Genomic DNA, 21410 nt, shown 5'->3' with positions numbered 1-21410 from the left:
CTGCCGTGGGAGATATTTCCAAACCGAGTCAGGCTGGCAACTTACATTATTCTAAGATATAATATTAAATACTTATTGAAGCACAGGTTAAAAAAAAAAAGACAATCCCTGCCCTCAAGGAGCTTACAGTAGAATGAAGGAAGACAATATACAGAAGGAGGGGGGGGGGGATGGCATCAAAGGGCACTTGATAGCGAAGGAGTATGATGAAATGATAGAGTTAAAACCAAGCAGAATAACTCGTGGCACATAAAGACACTGCTGGGATTCTGAGTCCTCTAAAAGGGAGTCCATGGGAGGAGTTTTTTGCTCCATTCTCCAGTTCCCCAATCAGAAGGGCAAAAAGCAATTAAAGGTATTGATGAAGTGTGAGTAGCAAAACTGAAGCAATTTCCATGATGATGAGGTTCTTGATATGTTTTAGTAAGCATCATTCTCAGATATGGTTGGGCAATTTGGCTTCTAGCATCCTTTTCATCTTTAACAATTTGTGATTCCTAATGTAAATACTTCCTCATATCACCCCCCAGCTCAGCAGTTCTTTATGGGATATGGGATATAAATTCTTTATCTTAACCTTAAATGTGTTTTACATTATACCAAGGTTACATAGATGAAGAAGGAACTCATTTCTTGCCCTCAAGAAACTTGTACTCTAGTAGGGGAATACAACTTATTCACAACTGTAATACACATTACTATAGAATATAACACATATGTATGAGATTTTTTTTTTAGCTGAAATGAATATAAACCTAGGTCAATTAGGTTACTTTAAAAAAATTAATGAATTAATTTGCTACATTAAAATTTCTAGGTATCTCCTTCCCTCGATGCCTTTCTTGCAGTAGAGAAGACACCATTTCACAAAAAAGATATATGTATATATAAAACTATGCCTTGTGTTTTTTCATTTATCAGTTTTTTCCCTGGAGGTGGATATATGCAAGTTATTTTTCAAATATTATTTCTTTGTTATATATAATTTTCCCTTGTTTCTGCTTATTTTGCCCTTCATAATTTCATGTAGGTTTAAAAAAAAACCTACTCTTTTTGTTATTTCTTGTATTCCATCATAATCATATGCCATGACTTCATTAACCATTCCCCAATTGATGGGCATCTTCTCAGTTTCCAGTTCTTTGCCACCACAAAGAGAACTTCTATAAATATTTTAGAGTATAAAAGTTGTTTTCCATTTTTCCCTGAGGAAACAACCTCCACATTCTGTTTCTCATTTTATTCCCCTACCCCCAACCCCAGGAGAATTAAAAGTCATTTTGGGTAGAGGGGGAGAAAAATGAGTATTTCTTTTCTTTGGAAGAGGATTAAATTTAAACAGAAAAGTCAGGGTTAGTTCATTTGCATAAGTCCTGCCATTACATATAAGGTCCCTAAGAAAATCAGAATCAACCAAGGAAAATAAGTTAGTGGTGTTAATGAAACTAAAAAAAGCAATTTCCTCTCTTTTCTTTGGTTTCCTGAGGTATGTGTGTGGTGGGGGGCAATGTGGGGTGTGAGAGGTACAAGAGAAGTTTTGATTTTTTTGCAGGAACATTTTATGTTCCTTTAACTTTAGGATCTGGATAACAGGATTCTTATGAACACTGTGATGTTCATGAATGGGAAAAAAACAACACATTTATCAATATGTGCCAAGTCATGTGCTAAGCTCTAGGGATATAAACACAAACAAACAAACTAGTTAGTACCTGATCTCTGTGAGCTGGTAGTATAACTTGAAGAAAAACATAAGCAAATAAGCAATGTTAGTTATAGTCAGATGGAAAGGAATCTTAAGGGGACTGCAGTGGAGTGGATGGAAAGGCTGAAAGGTCTTTCAGTTCCTTAAGTTAAGATGACAGTGCCAGGGGACTGCAAGACAGAGAGTTGGGGCAGATATGAAGGCTTGGAGGACATTGGAGCAAATTGTAAAGCTTGGTGGTGGTCCATCTCAATGCTGTTGACTTCCTTTTCATTCAACCCTGTGAGCTTGTAGGCAGTGCAGAAAATGGGAAATTCAAGGAGGGAGAGAACTTCCTGTCTTCCCTTGTTGTGTTCTGGTACACTCTAGGTCCACTGGAAAGCTCAGAGGGCAGAGCATCCCGGGGGGTTGGTGGCTCTTCCTACTCCTTGGATGTCCTGGATTGCTTCTTAGAGGGCTCAGGGATAGGAGGGTTACCAAGTAGAATGCTGTCTGCATAGAACATAAGACAAAAATAAATCCCAGTGCAATGAAGTGGATCAGAAATGGTCCAAAGCTATGTTTAGTAAGTTTCAGATTCAGGTTTTGAACCGCAGCCCTCAGACATCACAGCCAGGGATCCTGCCACTTGCTCACACTCTAAACCTACTCTACCACACAGATCTTATAAACTCAAAATCTATGTTCCCTCCACTGTAGCCCAGGCAAAAGTGCACTGTACCCATGCAAATTCTGCCAGCTGAATATAATTTTTGCAGACCTAAGCATTTCAGAAAAATATTTTCAAGGATGCTTTCATCTTTTTCTTGTTCTCTGACATGTCTTTTCTTGACCTCATCTATAGTGCTGTCTGCTTAGAATTTGCCTGAAGCTTTGAAGCTACCTTCAGGAGATGGGAGAAAAATTAGATCTTGTCTATCATCGGTAAAAGGCTCAGCAGTTCAGAAGTGAAAAGCCAATAGTGACTTTCTAACTACTTTTCTAACTCCCACTCCCCAACAAATTATTCTAGAAATTCCCAAATTTCTTGTAAGAAGAGCATGAAACATATTTACCAACAAGTTTCTCCTTGCCCTAGAATATGTCAGAGATATAAACTTTGAAATCTCACAGAAAAGAGAGAGGATCTGTGGGGTTTGTTGTTTCTTGGCAACTGGGGAGCGGAGCTGTGAAAATACAAAACTGGCATCATTTCCTAGTTCTAGAATGCATGACATTTTCTCCTTTTTAGTGAAATATTAATTAATCCACCAGCAAGCATTCATTAAGTACCTACTATGTGCCAGGCACATTTCTAAGCAATGGGGTTACACAGACAACAATGGAACAATCCCTGCCTTCAAAGGGCTTATGTTCTCTCAGGAGAGATGAATAAGTGAATAAATAAATAAAGCATTTATTAAGGGCTTACATTGTGTACAACACTATGCTAAATTCTGGAGGTACAAAGAAAGAATTTATTATATTCCTGTTCTCAAGGATCTACACTCTAATAGGGAGAGAATATATATAGGTTTAATGTAAACATATTAAATATATACAAAGTGAACATGAGGGCATGTGTGTGTATGTGTGCTTGTGTGTGCATGTGTGAAAGACCTAATATAGGACATGGGGTTTTCTTTCTGCTCATAAAAAATTACACATTTGTACTCTTCTAAATCCTTTGTGGTTGAAAATGCATTAGTTTTGGTGGCAAAGAATTAAGGGACTGCCCATCAATTGGGGAATGGCTAAACAAGTTGTGGTATATGATTGTGAAGGAATATTATCGTGCTATAAGAAATGATGAGCAGGATGATTTCAGAAAAACCTGAAGAGAATTATATGAACTGATGCAAAATGAAGTGAGCAGAACCAGGAGAAGATTATATAGTAACAGCAATATTATACTATGATCAATTGTGAATGACTTAGCTATTATCCACAATACAGTGATTCAAGCAAGACAACTTCAAAGGACTCATGATGAAAATTGCTACCCACCTCCAGAGAAGGAACTAAGGTTAACTGTAGACTGAAAGCATACCATTCTCCTTTTTTTTTTAATTCAAAGATATTTTGTTTTCTAAGTTACATGTAATAATAATTTTCCACATACACTTTCCAAAATAATAAGATCCAAACCATATCCTTCTCTTCCTTTCCTCCCTCCACTTGGAGATGGTAAACAATTTAATCTAGGTCATACATGTATTATCAAGGAAAACACAAGGGAATACCATTTTCTACTTTATTTGGTATGTGTGTGAATGTGGGTCTTCTACAACATGACTAATGTGGAAAGATGTTTTGCACAATAGCACGTGTAACCTATATCAAATGGCTTATTATCTCAGGGAGAGGTGAAGGGAAGAAGGAAAAGAAATTAGAACACAAAATTTTAGGAAAGGAATGTTAAAAATTGTTTTTACATTTAGCTTAGAAAAATTATTGAAAAAGAAAAAATAAAATGCATTGACTGTCGTCTGTCTAAATTTTTGCAGTGGAAGTTCTCAACTAAGGCAAGGTTCAAACCATACCTCTCCATGATGCCTTGGTTCAGCAAGAGAGGGAAAAGAATTTGTTCAGCCCCAAAGGTAAGCTTTTGTTAAATCACTGGAAGATGGTTGGTTAATAAATACCAATTAGGCACCTACCATGTACCAATAACTGTGCTAAAACCTGGGAATACAAAAAAAAAAGTTAAAGACAGTTCTTGTTCTCAAGGAGATCACAATCTACTGGAGAAAATAATAGGCAGACAATTATGTACAACAAACTATTGGAGATAATTTAAAAGAGAGGGATCAGGAAAGTCACCTTCTTGTAAAAGCTAGGATTTTAGCTGGAATTTGAAGAAAGCAAGATCCAGAAATAGGGAGGGAGAGCATTCTAGGCTTGAGGAACAGCCATTGAAAAGGCACAGAATTGGTAGATAGAGTGCATTCTTCATATACTCTACAATCCAGTGAGTGGATCATACATAGGATAGAGGGATGGAATGTAAGGCATAAGAAGACTAGAATGATTGCTCAGGGCTTTGAAAGCCAAAGAGAAGATTTTTTATTTGATTCTGGAGGTGACAGAGAACCACTGGAGTTTATTTAATAATATGAGGGTGACATAGTCAGATCTGACCTTTGGGAAGATCCCTTTGACAGCTAAATGGAGTATGGACTGCAGTGGAAAGAGTCTTCTGATAGAGAGACCAATCAGGAGATTGTTGCAATAATCTAGATGTGAGGTGATGAGGGTGGTGGCAGTGTCAGAGGAGAGTAGGGAGCCTATATGAGAGATGTCAAAAAAGAGAAATGAAGAGATCATATCAGGACATAAAACAAGAGGCTGAGTTTTCTTTGGTGTAATGGCTCCATTATTGCTATCTCTTTACCTGTGGAGATCCTTTAATCTCCATGGCTCATGCAGATAGAGGTAGGAAGGACAGACTTGTTTTGATCCAGGGAAGAATGGAGAGTAAAGAGAGTATAAAGAGGACTAAAATTGCAGTTAAAAGATGAGTTCCTGACCCTATCACTTACCATCTGATATTAGGCAAATTGTTTAATGTCTCTAATCCTCAGTTTTCTTATCTGTAAATTAGGGTTAAGAATAAATTGTAAAATCTACTTCAAGAAATTGTTGTGAGAATTAGAAGAAGTGGTTAACATCTATAAAGTGATTTGTATGGGAAAAGTACTAAAAAAAAGATAGGTATTGCTCAATTCAAATAATCACTTATTAAAAACCTATAATATACTAGTCACTAGGCTGTAAATGGGTCACATGAAGATGGATTTATTACAGACTTCTTTTTCAAGGATTTTATGATTTAATGAGGCAAAAGACAAGTACACATAAAATTATATAGAACACAAGGGAAAGTGAGAAATAAAAAGAGAATGCTCTAGGTGAATTGTTAGAAAACAGCTGGGGAAGGAAAGGTCACTTTCACATAGGATCTAAGAATTATAAGATTTAGGCGCTGGAAAGAGCCTTAGAAATCATATAGTCCAATTTCACCATTTTGCAGATGAAAACCTTGGGTCTTTTAATCTGTGGCATTAGGACTTTATCAAAGTAATATCTGAACCAGTTCTTTTTTGTTTTTAATTTTGTTTAATTAGATTATTTAGAATATTATTCCATGCTTACAAGACTCATGTTCTTTTCCTCCTCTCCCCCCACCCAGTTCCCATATCTGATGCACAATTCCACTGGCTTTAACATGTGTCATTGATCAAGACTCATTTCTATATTATTAATATTTGCACTAGGGTGATCTTTTAGAGTCTGCTTTCCCAGGCATAACTCCATCAATCCATGTGATCAAGCAGTTGTTTTTCTTCCATGTTTCTGTTCCCACAGTTCTTCCTCTGAATGTGGATAGTGTTCTTTCTCATAAATCCCTCCCAGTTGTTCTGGATCATTGCATTGCTACCAGTAAAGAAGTCCATTACATTCAATTGTACCACAGTGTTTCAGTGTCTGGGTATAATGTTCTCCAGTTCTGGTCCTCTCACTTTGCATCAATTCCTGGAGGTCGTTCCAGTTCACATGGAATTCCTCCAGTTTATTATTCCTTTGATCACACTGAACCAGTTCTTGAAGGGAGACACTGAAAAAGGTGTCAGGGAGGTAGTGGGTAGAAGGGATTTATCCTATTTTGGAGGGTGACATAAAGACAGGCAGCTAGGTGGCTCAGAGGACAGAATACTGGGCTTGCAGTCAGGAAAACTCATCTTTGTGAGACACTAGCTGCGTGACCCTGTGCAAGCCACTTAACCCTGTATGCCTCAGTTTCCTCATCTGTAAAATGAGATGGAGAAGGAAATGGCAAGTCACTCCAGGACCATTCCTAAGAAAACCAAAAATGGGGTCATGAAGAGTAGAATATGACTGAACAACAACAACAACAATCCAAGTCCTCTAAATTTAGTCAGTACTTTTCCCACTATACCATGTTGCTTGCCCAAAGTAATAGAAGTGTCAGAATTGGGGTATGAATTCAGGCTTTCTGACTCTAAATCAGTGGTCTTTCCATTGCACCATGTTTGAATACCTTGGGGAATACACACAAATATGAGACAGAAGGATGGTGAGAACTGAGCAAAAGAAATAGAAGATTATGGCGACAATTTTGAAAGCTGGCTCTGAAGTCAGAGAACCTGGGTTCATATGCTTTATACCTCCATGACTTTGGGCAACTCAATCTGCCGAGACCTCAAATTCTTTATCTATTAAATGAGAGTTTTGAACTAGATGGTTCCTGCCATCCCTTTGAGCTCTAGATTTATGATTCTTTATGGGCAGAGAAGTAGATGAAAATCCATGAAAGGGAAGTGTCATGGGATTCTTAAGAAAGCCATCAAGCAAGAGGAGATGATCTTAAGAGTTAAATGCCACAAAGAGGAAGAGAAAAATTTATTGAAATTATTGAATTTGTTGATTAGTTGGTCTTTATGTAATTTCAATTAAGTTTGAATGAAAGCCACACTACTAAAGGCTAAAGAGTTAGTATGTATTGAGAATGTAGAGGAAGATAATAGAGACTGCCTTTTATTGACAATAATAAATAGTAACACTGGTTGGTTGTTGTTCTTTGTACTCAAAGAGAACCAAAATGACATCATGGATTAATGTCTTTTCACTTGTGCATAAATTGGATTTAAATGAAGAAGAATTGCACAGTCATTAACCTCACTCTCCCTTCCAGAGTCATTAAAGTCCAGTGTCAAGACAAAAGTCAGAAAAAGTGGTGATAGCTTGGGATGTGGTGGATGACTTTGGCTTCATCTATTATCTAGCCAAGTTCTTGGTGCTTCATAATGCCCATTTCCATTGCCATCATATTGGAACGAATTATTCTTTTTGCATCTTCCACTGGGAGAAGTCTTTACATGCTTGGGGTAGATACCCTCCTAACTCACCAACAGGTTTAAGGTCTCTTGGTTTCCCTCATCCTGGTTTAGTCTGTCTACTGACACAGTTTACCAGGGTGAAGCCCCAGCATTTGCTACCTCTTGTTGGAACCACATGTAAGAACTGAGTAGCAGGTAAACACCAAAGGTGGAAAGCATCCCTGAAAAGGGCTGGCAAGCCATCACACCAGAGTTACTAGTCTCTCAATATTCCATACACCTCAAATACCAACACTATAAATACATGGAGAAATCTGTAACATGTGTCTAGATTAAAGGGTATGGTTTTCTCCATTGCTGGATATTTCTCAATTCCTGACCTCAGTATGGTTCAAGAGATCACGGAAGACCTAGTGCCCTTCTAAAGGGATGCCCAAAACCACACCCCATAGATACTGAAACAACACAGAGGGCAGGTCCTTATGAGGCAAATGCTCCTCCACCCTATTCTCTTGTATATAGTAGTACCTGCTTCACTTGACTGCCTTCCTAGTTATGGAGAACTTGATTCTCAGGCAATCATTAGCTTTTTTTGGGGTGTGGGAAATGCATTTGTTGAAAAAGGACTGGAGGATTCTTGGAACCATCTCATGTTTGTCGGCTTTGCAAGAAAACATCATGTCATGCCACTGGTGGGAACTCAATCAAACTGCCTGGAAAGTATTTTACTTTCTGGATTGCATCATAAGTGGTTTTCAGAGCTCTTGCAGCATGGTGGCAAATTCAGTGGATACAATATCAAAATATTGACATGCAGGCTTAATTGTGGCATACTGTGGAGGAATAGCAAGAAACAGTCTTAATTTTCCATTCTTTCCTCAGGCAAATTTCCCACTCAAACTGATAGATTATTATTTCTGGATGAAGCTTTTAGATTCAGACAGACGGTGTGGAAATAATAGACTGCAGCTGATTCAGGCACAAGGTATGTTTTTACCTTATGGGTCTTGGTTTCATGACTTTTAAAATCAAGGAGGTTGATAAAAGTCTCTTCAAGTTGTACAGGTCTCTGATTCTGGGGATCCTTTAAAAGCATATTGCCATATATGGGTCGAGGGGGATATGATTGGGGATGTAGACTCTGGGTAAACATCCTAGTGCAAACATCAACAACATGGAAATGGGATCTGATCAAGGACACATGTGAAATTGCTCATTGGCTATGGGAGGGGTGGGAGGGAAAGAATATGATTCTTGTAACCAAGGAATAATGTTCTACATTGCCTAAATAAAAAAATTAATTAAAATTAAAATTAAGGGGGAAAAAAGCATATTGTCATGTGGGGGTATCCAGGTGACTCATTGGATTGAGAGCCAGGAACTAGAGATGGAAGGTCCTGGGTTCAAATTTGTTCTTAGATATTTCCTAGCTGTGTGTCTCTGGGCAAGTCTCTTAATCCCCATTGTCTGGCTCGTATTGATCTTCTGCCTTGGAACCAATATATAGTATTGATTCTAAGATGGAAAAAGGATTTTAAAAAGGCATATTGCCTAACAACTTCACCTCTTGCTTTAGAGAAATCACAAAAGGTGATTTCCTTCCCAAGTTCACAGGCTTTTCAGTGTATTATTCCATGAGAACATGAGTGTTAGAGACTAGCCTATAAAAAGCTATACCCGACTGATATCTCAAAGTATTTGAACTAGCTGTGCAAAGTCACAAGCAACATCTTACCTGGTCAATTCCCAACCTTTTCCAAGTGTTGTTATTCCTATTTATGACTGGCTCTTCTTCTTCCCAAATAGAGTGAAATTCAGAGGCAATGGTGACTAAAAAGAATCACATATCTTAAAAGTATCTAGGTCACTTTAGAGAAGAGCACTTAAAAGTCTAACCCCTTGGCAAAGCAAGTTAAGAGAAGTTGTTTTTTTTTTTTTAATTGAGAGTAGATCAAGAAGAAAATATTTATTTAGTAGAATTCAATTTTGTTTTTTTGAAAGGTCATTTCTTAATTTAGACTTTTTAATTAATCCTACTTAAAAATCTTTATCAAATTACTTAATCAGTTTTATGACTCTCTTCTCACAAAAACCTGCTTATATGAATAATAATAATAATAGATATTTATATTGCCCTTCAAGGTCCATATGTGCATTATCTTATTGAGCTTTCACCACCATCTCAAATGAGGAGATACCTAGAAGGAGTGATACAAAAGATGACTTCTTCAGTGAGATCTATATCTATAAAAAGGAAAAGGTTGGTGATAAATGATAGGAAGAAATAATCAAGGGAGTCTGTGTAAGATGTGTTTGTGTCTAACATGTCAGAATATCTCAAGAAGTCCACTTGCACTTTAGTTGGGTATCCAGAGTAGGACTTACAGGAAAACATGGAGAGACTCCTATCCAATGAGAAGGGATGGATGGATGGATTCAGAATTACACATATAGAGAGAACACCCCCATTGATGAGATCACAGATCCCCTGAAATTAAATTATTATTATTACATGGATTTGATGTGTTTTACTTGCATAGGAAGACATCCTTTAAAGATAGATAAACTTAGTGAATTCCAAGGCCAACCAATCAATCATCAATCTTTATTTTTTAGAAAACTCTTAACCTTCTGTCTTAGAAGTGATAATAAGTTTTTGTTCCAAGGCAGAAGAGTAGTAAGGGTTAGGCAATTAGAGTTAAGTGACTTGCCTAGGGTCACAAAGCTCGGAAGTATCTGAGATCAGATTCGAACCTAGGATCTCTTGTCTCCAAGTATGGTACTTTTTCCATTGAGCCACCTAGCTTCTATTCAAGCAATATTTATTTAAAGCCTTTATGTACAACCCTGTGCTCAAATATGCGGAGAACAAAAATAGATATTATTCAACAGTCCCTTCCCTCAAAGAGCTTATTGTCTAGATAAAGCTATAGTGTTTTCCTTCTGTCCTTTCAGACTCTTCATGACACTTTTTTTTTGTTCAATGAATATTTCATTTTCCAAATTACACATAATAATTTTCAACATACATTTCCCAAAATTATAAGATCCAAATTTTCTCTCTCCCCTTTTGGAGATGCTAAACAATTTGATCTCGGTTATACATGTATTATCATGCGAACCATATTTCCATATTGGTCATTTTGTAAGGCGATGCTTATATAAAACCCAAAATAAACTAATGTGAAAAATCTGCATCTGACTCCAATAGTTCTTGCTCTGGAGATGGATAGCATTCTTCAGTATTATCCTGGATCATTGTATTTCTGAGAGCAGCTGAATCTTTCATAGTAGATTATTGTGTAACATTGCTGTGTACAATGTTCTCCTGGTTCTGCTTGTTTTGTTCAGCATCAGTTCCTGTAGATTTTTTCCCAACTTTTTCTGAAATCATACTGCTCATCATTTCTTATAGCATAATAGTAGTATTTCATCACCAGTATACATCACAATTTATTCAACGCTTCCCCAACTGATGGGCATACTTTCATTTTCCAATTCTTTGCCACTACAAAAAAGTTACTGCAAATATTTTTGTACAAATAAGTCCTTCCCTACCTTTGATATTTAGTATAGATATACAGTAAGGGTAGTAGAGGATCAAAAGGTATGCACAGTTTTATAGACCTTGGGCCATATTTCCAAATTGGCCCCTAGAATGTTTGGATCAATTCACAAATACACCAACAAAGTAATAGTATCCTAATTTTGCCGCATTGGCTCCAACATTCACCACTTTCCTTTAATGTCACCTCGTCTGATCTGATAGGTGTGAGGTGGTATCTCAGAATTGTTTTGTTTTTCTCGAGTCAAGAGTGATTTAGAACATTTTTATATGATTATTGACAGCTTTGATTTCTTCATCTGAAAATTGATTGTTCATATTCTTTGACCATTTGTAATTTGAAGAATGACTTATATTCTTATAAATTTGACTTAGTTCTCTATAAATTTGAGAAATCAGGCCTTTAGAGAAATTTGCTATAAATATTTTCCCCAGTTTGCTGTTTTCCTTCTAATCTTGATTACATTGGTTTTGTTTGTACAAAAGTTTTTTCATTTAATATAATCAATTTTTTTTATTTTACATCTTATATTGCTTTCTATGCCTTGTCTGGGCATAAATTCTTTCTTTCTCCATATATCTGCCAGGGAAACTAGTCTATTATCCTCTAATTTATTTATAGTATCACTCTTTATATCTAAATCATATACCCATTTTGGCCTTATCTTGATATAGGATGTGAGACCCTGGTCAATACCTAGTTTTTGCCATACTATTTTCTAGTTTTCTTAATAATTTTTGTCAAATAGTGAGTTCCTATCCCTTTGGGGGTTTCCTCAGCAAAGATATTGTAGTAGTTTGCCTTTTCCTCTTCCAGCTCATTTTACAGATGAGGAACTAAGGTGAGCAGGACTAAGTGACTTGCCCAGGGTCACCCAGCCAGATTTGAACTCATGAAGAGGAGTCTTTCTGACTCTTGAGCCAGCCATTTATCCACTGTGCCATCTAGCTGCTCCAAACAGAAAGTACTAATACAGAAAAAATGCTAATGCTGATGAAATCCTAACCTTTAATTTAAGGTTACAGAACTCTGCTAAAAGGATACCCACAGGAAACAGTCTATTCTAAATGTTGAGCAAGTGATATAAAGGATGTTCACATGAGTTCAGAGAAGAGTGAATTACCTGATGGCTGAAATGGTCAGGGAAGACCTCAGTAAGGAAGTAGAATTTGAAAAACTGGCTGGATTGAGACAGAAAAATAGAGAGGAGGGAGAAAGAAATACTAGACTAAGTAAGAGACCCAGCTTAGAACTGAAGTATACAGGGATTTTACAGGGAAAATAAGGAGCCACAATGAAACAGTGGGTTCATGTAGGGAAATAACTAACATTGTACTAGAAACATTAGCAGTAGAAATTAGAGAAGAAAAAAGAAATTGAAGGTATTAAAATTGGCAATGAGGAGACCAAGCTAACACTCTTTGCAGATGATATGATGGCCTACTTAAAGAATCCTAGAGAATCAACCAAAAAGCTAGTGGAAATAATCAACAACTTTAGCAAAGTTGCAAGATACAAAATAAACCCACATAAGTCATCAGCATTTCTATATGTCTCCAAACCATTTCAGCAGCAAGAATTAGAAAGAGAAATTCCACTTAAAATCACCCTAGACAATATAAAATACTTAGGAATCTATTTGCTGAGACAAACACAGGAACTATATGAACACAACTACATAACACTTTCCACACAATTAAAACTAGATGTAAATAATTGAAAAGCATTAATTGCTCATGGGTAGGATGAGCTAACATAATAAAAATGGCAACCCTACCCAAACTAATTTACTTATTTAGTGCCATACCCATCAAACTACCAAGAATTTTTTTTTTTACTGAATTAAAAAAAATATAATAAAGTTCATTTGGAAGAACATGTTAATAACAATGTTAAACCTGGAAAGAGAGATGCTATTAAAAAAGTGGAAGATCTGCAACACTAAGAATAACAGACCTATATAGACCAGCTCGAGCTTTTCCAAGTGCTTTAAACACAGGATCTCCTTTGCCCCTGTGAGTTGGTACTATGGTATGCCCATGACACGTCCTAATTGGAGAAGTGATGGAAATCAGGCAGGATAAACTAGTGGAGCTTCTAGTTGGGGCTGAGTTTGGAGTCTCACCCCTTAAGGAAGTGATGAATACACACTGGCAACATGGAGAAGGAATACAATATTTCTGAATATCCAGTGTCAGAGTAGAATTTAAAGTCAGACCTTTACACACTTCCAATCCTATGCTTTTCTTATTGTGATAATGGTGACTTTTTGAAGGAATAATTGAAAAGGCACAGTAGGGCAAGCTAGATTGCTGAATGGATTGAGAACTAGACTTAGGAACAGAAAGTCCTAGTTGTGTGACCCTGGGCAAGTCACTTTTTTAAACCCAATTGCCTACAAAATTAGTATTGATTTTAAGAACAAAGTTAAGGGTTTAAAAATTAAAAAGAAAAAAAAGGCATGGGAACCTAATAATTATTCTAATCAAGGTGAGGGTATATTGGGGGTGTTAGAGAGGAATGGTGAGCAAAAGAAATCAAGTTTTGAGCCCAGGTGTCTGAAAGAACAGTGCAGAAATAGGGGAAGTTTACAGTGGGAGTTTCTTTGGGGAGGAAGATTATTTTGGGCATATTTTAAGCATTGTGAGTTTTAAATGACAAAAAGGAGAGGCCCAAAGGAAATGCCAGGCTTGATGCTATTGAACCTACCTGCCTCCAAGGCAAAGAATTATTAAAGGAACTTAAACCCCCCCCAACTATATGCTATTTTTGTTGAATATATTTAAGGTCAAACTGAGGATGGTGTTCATCACCTACCTTTTAATTTGGTGAAATTCAACAAACTCTTTAAAAAAAAATATGCCATTTAAAAAAATTTGCTATTTTTTAGCAATTTAAAATTTAAATTCTTTAAATTAAATTTATTTTTTTATTTAAAAATGCAACATTGTTAGCAATGCAAAAGCAAAAGCAAAATTGTCCCTGCCTTCAAGGTGCTTTACGTCTCTTGGGGAAGAGAGTGGTTTTCTGGGATGGCTTTGAGTCATATGAATGCTGTGGTAGTATAGATTATATTCTGGAAACAAAATGAGACTCTCATAGATTATTCAACAGTTAACAAAAAGAGATTTACTTAGCTGTAGCAGGGAAGGCTATTCAAGGAGGGCAGGCATTGAGGACACCAAGAATTGATTCAGCTGATGGAAGCTCCCTTTCCTGAATTACCCACAGGGATTTGCCAGCACAAATCTGGCCGCTTGGTGACCAGGAAAGGAGGAAGTGACATCAACAGACTAAGCCTTTAGTCAACCAAATTCAGAGGAAGGTTTTAGCATCTTTTAAGGAAATTTTAACTTTATTTGCATGGGGGAGAATTTAGGCTATTGCTACCACCCTAGGGTTCCCACAGCCTGCAGAACAATAAGTTTATGAAAAAATATTTTAAAAATAAATGTAAAGTAATTTGAGGGAAGAGGAGACAATGTAAGTAACTAGAGGCAAGACCAGTTCTGGAGCTTGGCTTTTAAATGAATTAGGGATTCCAAAGGGAAACAATGAGAAGGTATAGTAACCCAAGAACAGGGGGACAGACTTTGCAAAGGAACTGAGTTGGGAGAAGGAATATCTTGATGGAGAATAGCAAGTAGGTCAGTTATGTTGGAGAGAGGAATAGCATATTAAGAAACACATTTTAAAAACTTATTCTTGGGGCAGCTGGGTGGCTCAGTGGATTGAGAGCCAGACCCAGAGACAGGGGAGGTCCTGGGTTTAAATCTGGCCTCAGACACTTCCTAGCTGTGTGACCCTGGAGAAGTCACTTAACCCCCATTGCCTAGCCCTTGCTGCTCTTCTGCCTTGGAACCAATAAACAGTATTGATTCAAAGATGGAAGATAAGGGTTTTAAAAACAAAAAACAACAATTTATTCTTTTACAGTGTAAATCTGAAAGAAGTGAATTTACACTTTCATATGTGTATCTGGTTTTCTAAATTTTAGGAACTCTGGCTATTTTATTCTTTTGCTGTATGTTTACTTTAAAATATGGTAAATTATTTTATGGAACAATAAAACAAAAGTGTTGAAACTAAAAATAGAGTAAAATAAAAAACCATGAAAATACATATGCTAAAGAACCCTGGTTGTTTATATTCAGAATAGAAATGATTTCTTTTAAATAGAACAGGAAAAAAAAAGGAATTTCAAATGAATATTTTTAAAAGTCATGTCAAATAAATGGGCACAATGGTATAATTTACAGCTCTGACATGAAGGAACAATGTAGAGTTTTCTTAGCAATAGGAGCCTTATTAAGGAGTGACATTTGCGCCAAGAGGAGAGCAGAGACGTCCGGGATCCCAAGCACCAATGTCATTTGAAACATCCTGTTGACATGGTGTTCGCTTAAATGGTACCCAGAAAAAAATGCTTCCCATGCTGCTCATGGAGAAAAGCCCAGCTTCTCCCTCTTTTTATGAGATGCCAAATCTCACTGTTGATGTTTACAGTAACGGAGGAATGTGCTATTAATATTTAGCTTTTTCAGCAGAAATATTCCTTTCCATGGAGTTCTCAACATGTAAACTTGTGAAGGAGGGCCATCCCAGATGGGGTCTGTGGTTTCCAGTTCACACAGGTTTGGCACCTTCCAGGGGAAAAAATGATAAATTCAGAAATTGGTCACTGGAGGAGGCAAATGGGAGCAGAATGGTGGGAGAAGAAGGTCAATGTTTACAATTCTTGGGGAATCCCAGCATTCTGAAGGATTCTGGAGCTCTGCAGGAGAGAGAAGCCCCACACGAACAGCTGCACCATCAAAGGAGCCCAGTGACCTAGATTCAGCTACAGATTAGGGTCTGAGCTTCCATCATCAGAGTGGCAGCTTAATTGCACTTACAGGGCCTGCCCAGTAATAAGAATCTGGGTTGTAGGCTGGGAGCTGGGGTGGGTGTGGGGAGTGGGGAAAGAAAGGACTTCCCTTTCTAGGATTCCAAAATTAAATTCTCCCATCCATTTAGAAAAACACATTTAGAAAACCTGCCAACAAACTGACTGTCTCTCACAGTCCTAGAGAAGGAGAGAAGGGGAAATGTTATGTATTTGCTTTTGGTCTTTTCTCTGTCCTGATTCATAGTCAAAATGATCTTGTCCATGTAGGCCTCAGACTTTGGTACCACAACAGATCAGTCTCTTTCACCAGACTGTCGTTAAATGAAGAACAAATCAGCACAAAACCTAAGGAATTAATTTTCTCCTTTGCTTTTAGGCCTGAATATATTAGAATCAAATCATTTGAGATCTCAATAAATAAATGGAAGCATTTGAAGGCAGATTTATTGCAGCTTTGGCTCCACCTTGAATGGTGCAGAGTCAGATTTCACCAGAGAAGCTAGAATAGTATGCCCCTTGGGAAAAACAAAGCGAAAAACAAAATGGATCTGGGAATTGGGGGTGGGGGGGAGAATTCCACTTAGCAAGTGCAATTTAGAAAAACCAGGCCTTGGTGGTGTGCTAAGTACATTAAAATTGCAATACCCTAAGTCTTTCATGAATATTATAATTTAAAGTAAAAAGCATCTTGCCCATCTTTCTATTGGAATCCATGAATATTTCTAAAGCATTTTTCTTTGAAGTAGCTTGAATTTTTTTTTTTTAAAGATAAACACTTGCTCATTAAGCCTTAGACATACTTGGCAGTTAGGTGACAGGTAGCTCTGAGAGATATTTCTCTTAACCTACCTAAGGAAACTAAAACTGAAAGAAACCAAATTGATTGGATTCAGCTAATCCAGAAACTCATTAGGTCATTTGCCCAGTGGCAACATGGATTTTCCCCACCATTTTCAGGGGGAAGAAGGAGAGAAAGAATAGCAATGTCTTAACTAAAGAAAACTCCAAATTTTCAGTATATACATGAACAGAAAATTTTAGATCTCTATAAATGGGCCAATTTTCAGGAATTATAATTAGGGCTTGTATGTTCCCTTGAGTTCCTCAATTTTACCTCCTCAATATTTTCTGAAGTATTTTGAGGGGGAAATCATTTTCAAGCTATCTGAAAGATGAGACAATAGAAAAAATGTAGAAAAAATATTGTATTCATTGATAGCTAAAAAAAAGGATACCTGAAAGAATATTAATAGCTACCAACCCATATGTTGATTTTCTCACACTTACAAAAATTTTGATGAAAATAATCTACACATGTAAAATGAAGAAACTATAGTAGATGACCTCTAAGGCACATTCTCTCTATAAATCTATGAAGTATTATTAGACATATTCTTCAATCATTTATTTACTGGGAAATGGCTTTTAGTCATATTTATTTCTCTTATACAGACATTAAACACTTTTCAGAGATATTTGTTACATAAATTTTTCCACCAGTTGACTGTATAGACTAGTTGCATTAATTTTGTTCATGCAAAAGTATTTCAATTTTACATAACTGAAATGGTCTATTTTATCTATGAGATGTTTTATGAAGTAGTCAAGTTCACACTATCATATCCATTCTACTCTTTTTTCCCTCCCATAATGAGATTTATTTTTCTTGCATCTCCTTCTTGAACTAACTAATGTTTTCATATTTGCTGTCTCTTCTTCTCAAAATCTGCTCTTATAGTTTTCTTTCATATCAAGCTATAAACAACAGGAGCTTAAAAATATTACTCTTCCTCCTAGAGATTTCAACTTTTTAACCCAATTTTCCTTTTCTTTCCTCTCTACAGCTATGAAAACTGAACCCATGAAATATTAAAGAAATGAACTTTGATGATAATATATATAATCCACTCCTTTATTTTACAGATGAGGGAATTCAAGCTCACAAAGAGGAAGTGACTTATTCAAGATCACACAATCTGGACTGGAACTGGTTCTCAGGCTAGCCTTTCCCATATTATCATGTTTTAATACAGTGAAATATCCATATTACCTAGGGTAGCTAGGTGATACAGTGATTAGGGTTCTGGACCTGGAGGCAGGAAAACTCATCTTCTTGACTTAAAATTTGGCTGTAGACACTTTCTGTGTGACCTCAGGAAAATTCCTTAACCCTGCTTGCTTCAGTTTCCTCATCTGTAAACTGAGCTAGAAAAGGAAATTGCAAGCCACTCCCATATATTTGCCATGAAAACCCCATAAGGGGTCACTGAAATGACTGAACAACAAAAATCTCTTCAAAGTGGGAAATTGCTCCAACTAAGCATAATTTTGACCTGTTCATTCCTGCCCATTCTGTGCTCTACTGGATGTCCATATGTTGTTTTGGGGACCTTTTTCTAGTTCTTTTGATACTTCTTGTATAAAATGGAATATTGTGGCTGTTCATTACTTATCTCTTACTCTCAGTATGTGATCAGCCCATCTTTTTTCCTAGTCATATGTCTATGATGACTGCCTCTGTGCCATCTGATCAATAATTTCTTGAATTTCAATGAGTATCAGTGCTTAAGGTATGTACTTCTTGGGTCTGTAGCAAGAGTTTAATTGACATCCCTCAAGCTGGCTGGGTGAGAGTTCCAAGCTGTTGAAGGGACAGGTTTCCAACTGTCTGTCTGGAGCTGAAGGTCAAGCCTGCAGGGTGTAGATCTGGACTCTCCTGGACTCTCCTGGACATCTTGCAAGCTGCTTTGAATACCCTCAAACAAGGGTGAGAGGAATTTCCCCATTCACTCTGGTGGAAAGAGTGGAAACTTGGAGGAGCCTCTCTTTCCTGGGACATCTGAGGACTTAGCTAGATTCCTGTACCTGACCCACCAAGGACTCTCTGTGTGTGAGGAAATCTGGTAAAATTCACACTGTAGGACTTACCCTTAGGAAAATTAGGTATTTAGTTTAGTGAAGTTAGATAATGGGTTTAATAATTGGGATAAGAGTCCGATGCAACCCTTCCCCTTTTTCCTTTTCCTTTCATCCTTTCTTTGTTAATAAATTCATTTTATTTAATTGTACCCCTTCCAAAATTTACTTATAATAGGTCATATAGTCATACATATTGTACAATACTTAGAAAGCTCCTAAGAAGTCCATTCACAAAATCAAAGAATTTGAAAATCAGTGGCTTAGTGGCTATCTGATCCTCCTTCTACTCACTGAAATGTCTGGTCATCTTCATCTAACCTTAGCTTAAACACCTTCCAATTTCACCCTCCTCCTTCTTTCTCTCTCCTGCTGCAACAAACCCTTAGGAATAATGACGTCTACTTCCATTCCTTCTAAAATTCCCTTTCATCCAGGCTTAAACTGTTTGCTTCTTTTTTTTTTCTTCCATAAGAGGATAAGAGAGATTATACTGTGGAACCTAATGTAACTTAAGGTATTTCACACCATCTTTCTTGGAGTGGGACGGGCAACACAGGTTTCAGAAGTTGTGAGACATCAAAAATCTGCAAGGAAACAGAAAGCACCCAAGACAAAAAAAGGAAATCCAGCCATCTTTATTGAGCATATATATTCAAAATAAAGAAAGCCTGTCAGGAGGATGCAAACCAATCAGATGTGATGAGGAACAATGGAAGTAGTCATCCCGTTGGGTCCCCTGGGTAGATTGGAGACTCAAACTAGCAAAAGCTGGAGTGCTTTTACCATGTTCTTATCTGGGTAGAGCAGGATGAGGCATTAGAGGGGACTTAAGGACTGCTGCTGATTCATGCAGGAGAAGGGGTAGGAAGACTTTTGAAGAATCACCAGCTAATGATATTCAAACTTCCCAACTGGAGGAAAGGGACTTTTGGCTATTATTGCTGATTTTACTTAGGCAGCGTAACTCAGGAGATAGCAGTTATCTGAATAAGTATGAAGACTCATGGTACCATACCATAGTCTCTGTTGCCTTCTGGTACATAGTTTGACTTCATTTGAACCTTTGTTGGATGAAATTCCACATGCTACAATAGAATCCCTAATGCTGGTGCTTCGAAACTCTATAATTATGAGCCTAACGGTTTAAATGATCACTTCCCAGATGCCCTTATATCCTAGCACATGCTGTTTTCCACCTGAGAATTTGGGAATGAATTATCATCTTATATACAATTGGGATGGTGGGTCAGGAATCTGAAAATAAATATGGTTTCAAGTCAGTTGCAGTTAGTAGAATACAATGTCTAACCTTCAATGCCCAACCAAAATTGAAAATTAAAACAGTTTGAATAATGCAGGTTATCTATATCCAAAATTTAAAAAGAAAAGAAAGAAAAAGAGATGGAAGAAAAAAGAAAGAAAAGAAGGAACTAAAGAGGAAGAAAAAAACATATCACATTTATAGGAACTTGAGATTACTTTCTTAAGGAGATTGCCTATGAACTCTCTGTTCCTTCTTTCTTCTCCCTCCTCACAATTTAATTTGTTGTGTGTATCTTTTGCTTCATCAGCATAATCAGAATAATCTTCAGACTATCTTTAATCAGAAATAATTACTTGGTGGATTGACTGTCAGTGTTGAGTTGAAATCAGAGGAAAATAACTATTACCCACCTAGGTAAAACTGAAGAAGGCATGCGTACTTTTATTATCCATTTTGCTTTCTTTCATCTCTGAGACTTCCTCCCTCCACCCCAACCACCCAGAGATATCTAATATTCTCATATTTACTATCTTTACTGTCAAAACTTCTTCTCTGACCCTCCTTTCATATTAAGATGTAGATGACTGGTAAGAGTTAAAGAATACTACACCTACCAAGGGAGATTTCAATTTTTAAAAGATATCAAGGTCTTAAAAGAAATAGATGTGAAATGATAGACTTTTAGGCATTAGTCAATAGCTTGGAGAATAGGGAGAGAACTGAGTGGGATAAAGGATTTTTTAAGTTGCTTTGAAATCATCAAAATGAGAATGATACTCACTTCATCTTCCAGTAAAGGCTTCTTTGATAAGAATGTAGTAGACTTGGGGAGGGAGGGAAATAAAATGATTTTTGTAACCAAGGAACAATGTATGAAATTAAAAATAAAAATAAAAAAAAAGAATATAGTAGACTGGATTTTGCTTTCAACACTTAACTCTCTCAAAGCTCTCTAATGATTATTGGCCATTGAAATCACTATCCTCTTCTCATCTTTTCTGTCTCTAAGCATTTGACACTCTACCTTCTTCCTCCTCCTTGATCTTCTTTAGCTCCTTGACACTGTTTCCTCCTGGTTTTACTCCATTTCTGACTCTTCCTTCTTGGGGCACACACACTTCATTGACTTGCCGTACCTAAATGGGAGTATATCCTTCAAGATACTATTCAAATATCCACTCTCATGTTCTCTTTATCCAATCTCTCCTTGGTAATCTTACCCTTTGCC

Source organism: Monodelphis domestica, chromosome 2 (genome assembly GCF_027887165.1).
Source record: "Monodelphis domestica isolate mMonDom1 chromosome 2, mMonDom1.pri, whole genome shotgun sequence".
Classification (NCBI taxonomy): domain Eukaryota; kingdom Metazoa; phylum Chordata; class Mammalia; order Didelphimorphia; family Didelphidae; genus Monodelphis; species Monodelphis domestica.
This window is presented reverse-complemented; position numbering follows the sequence as displayed.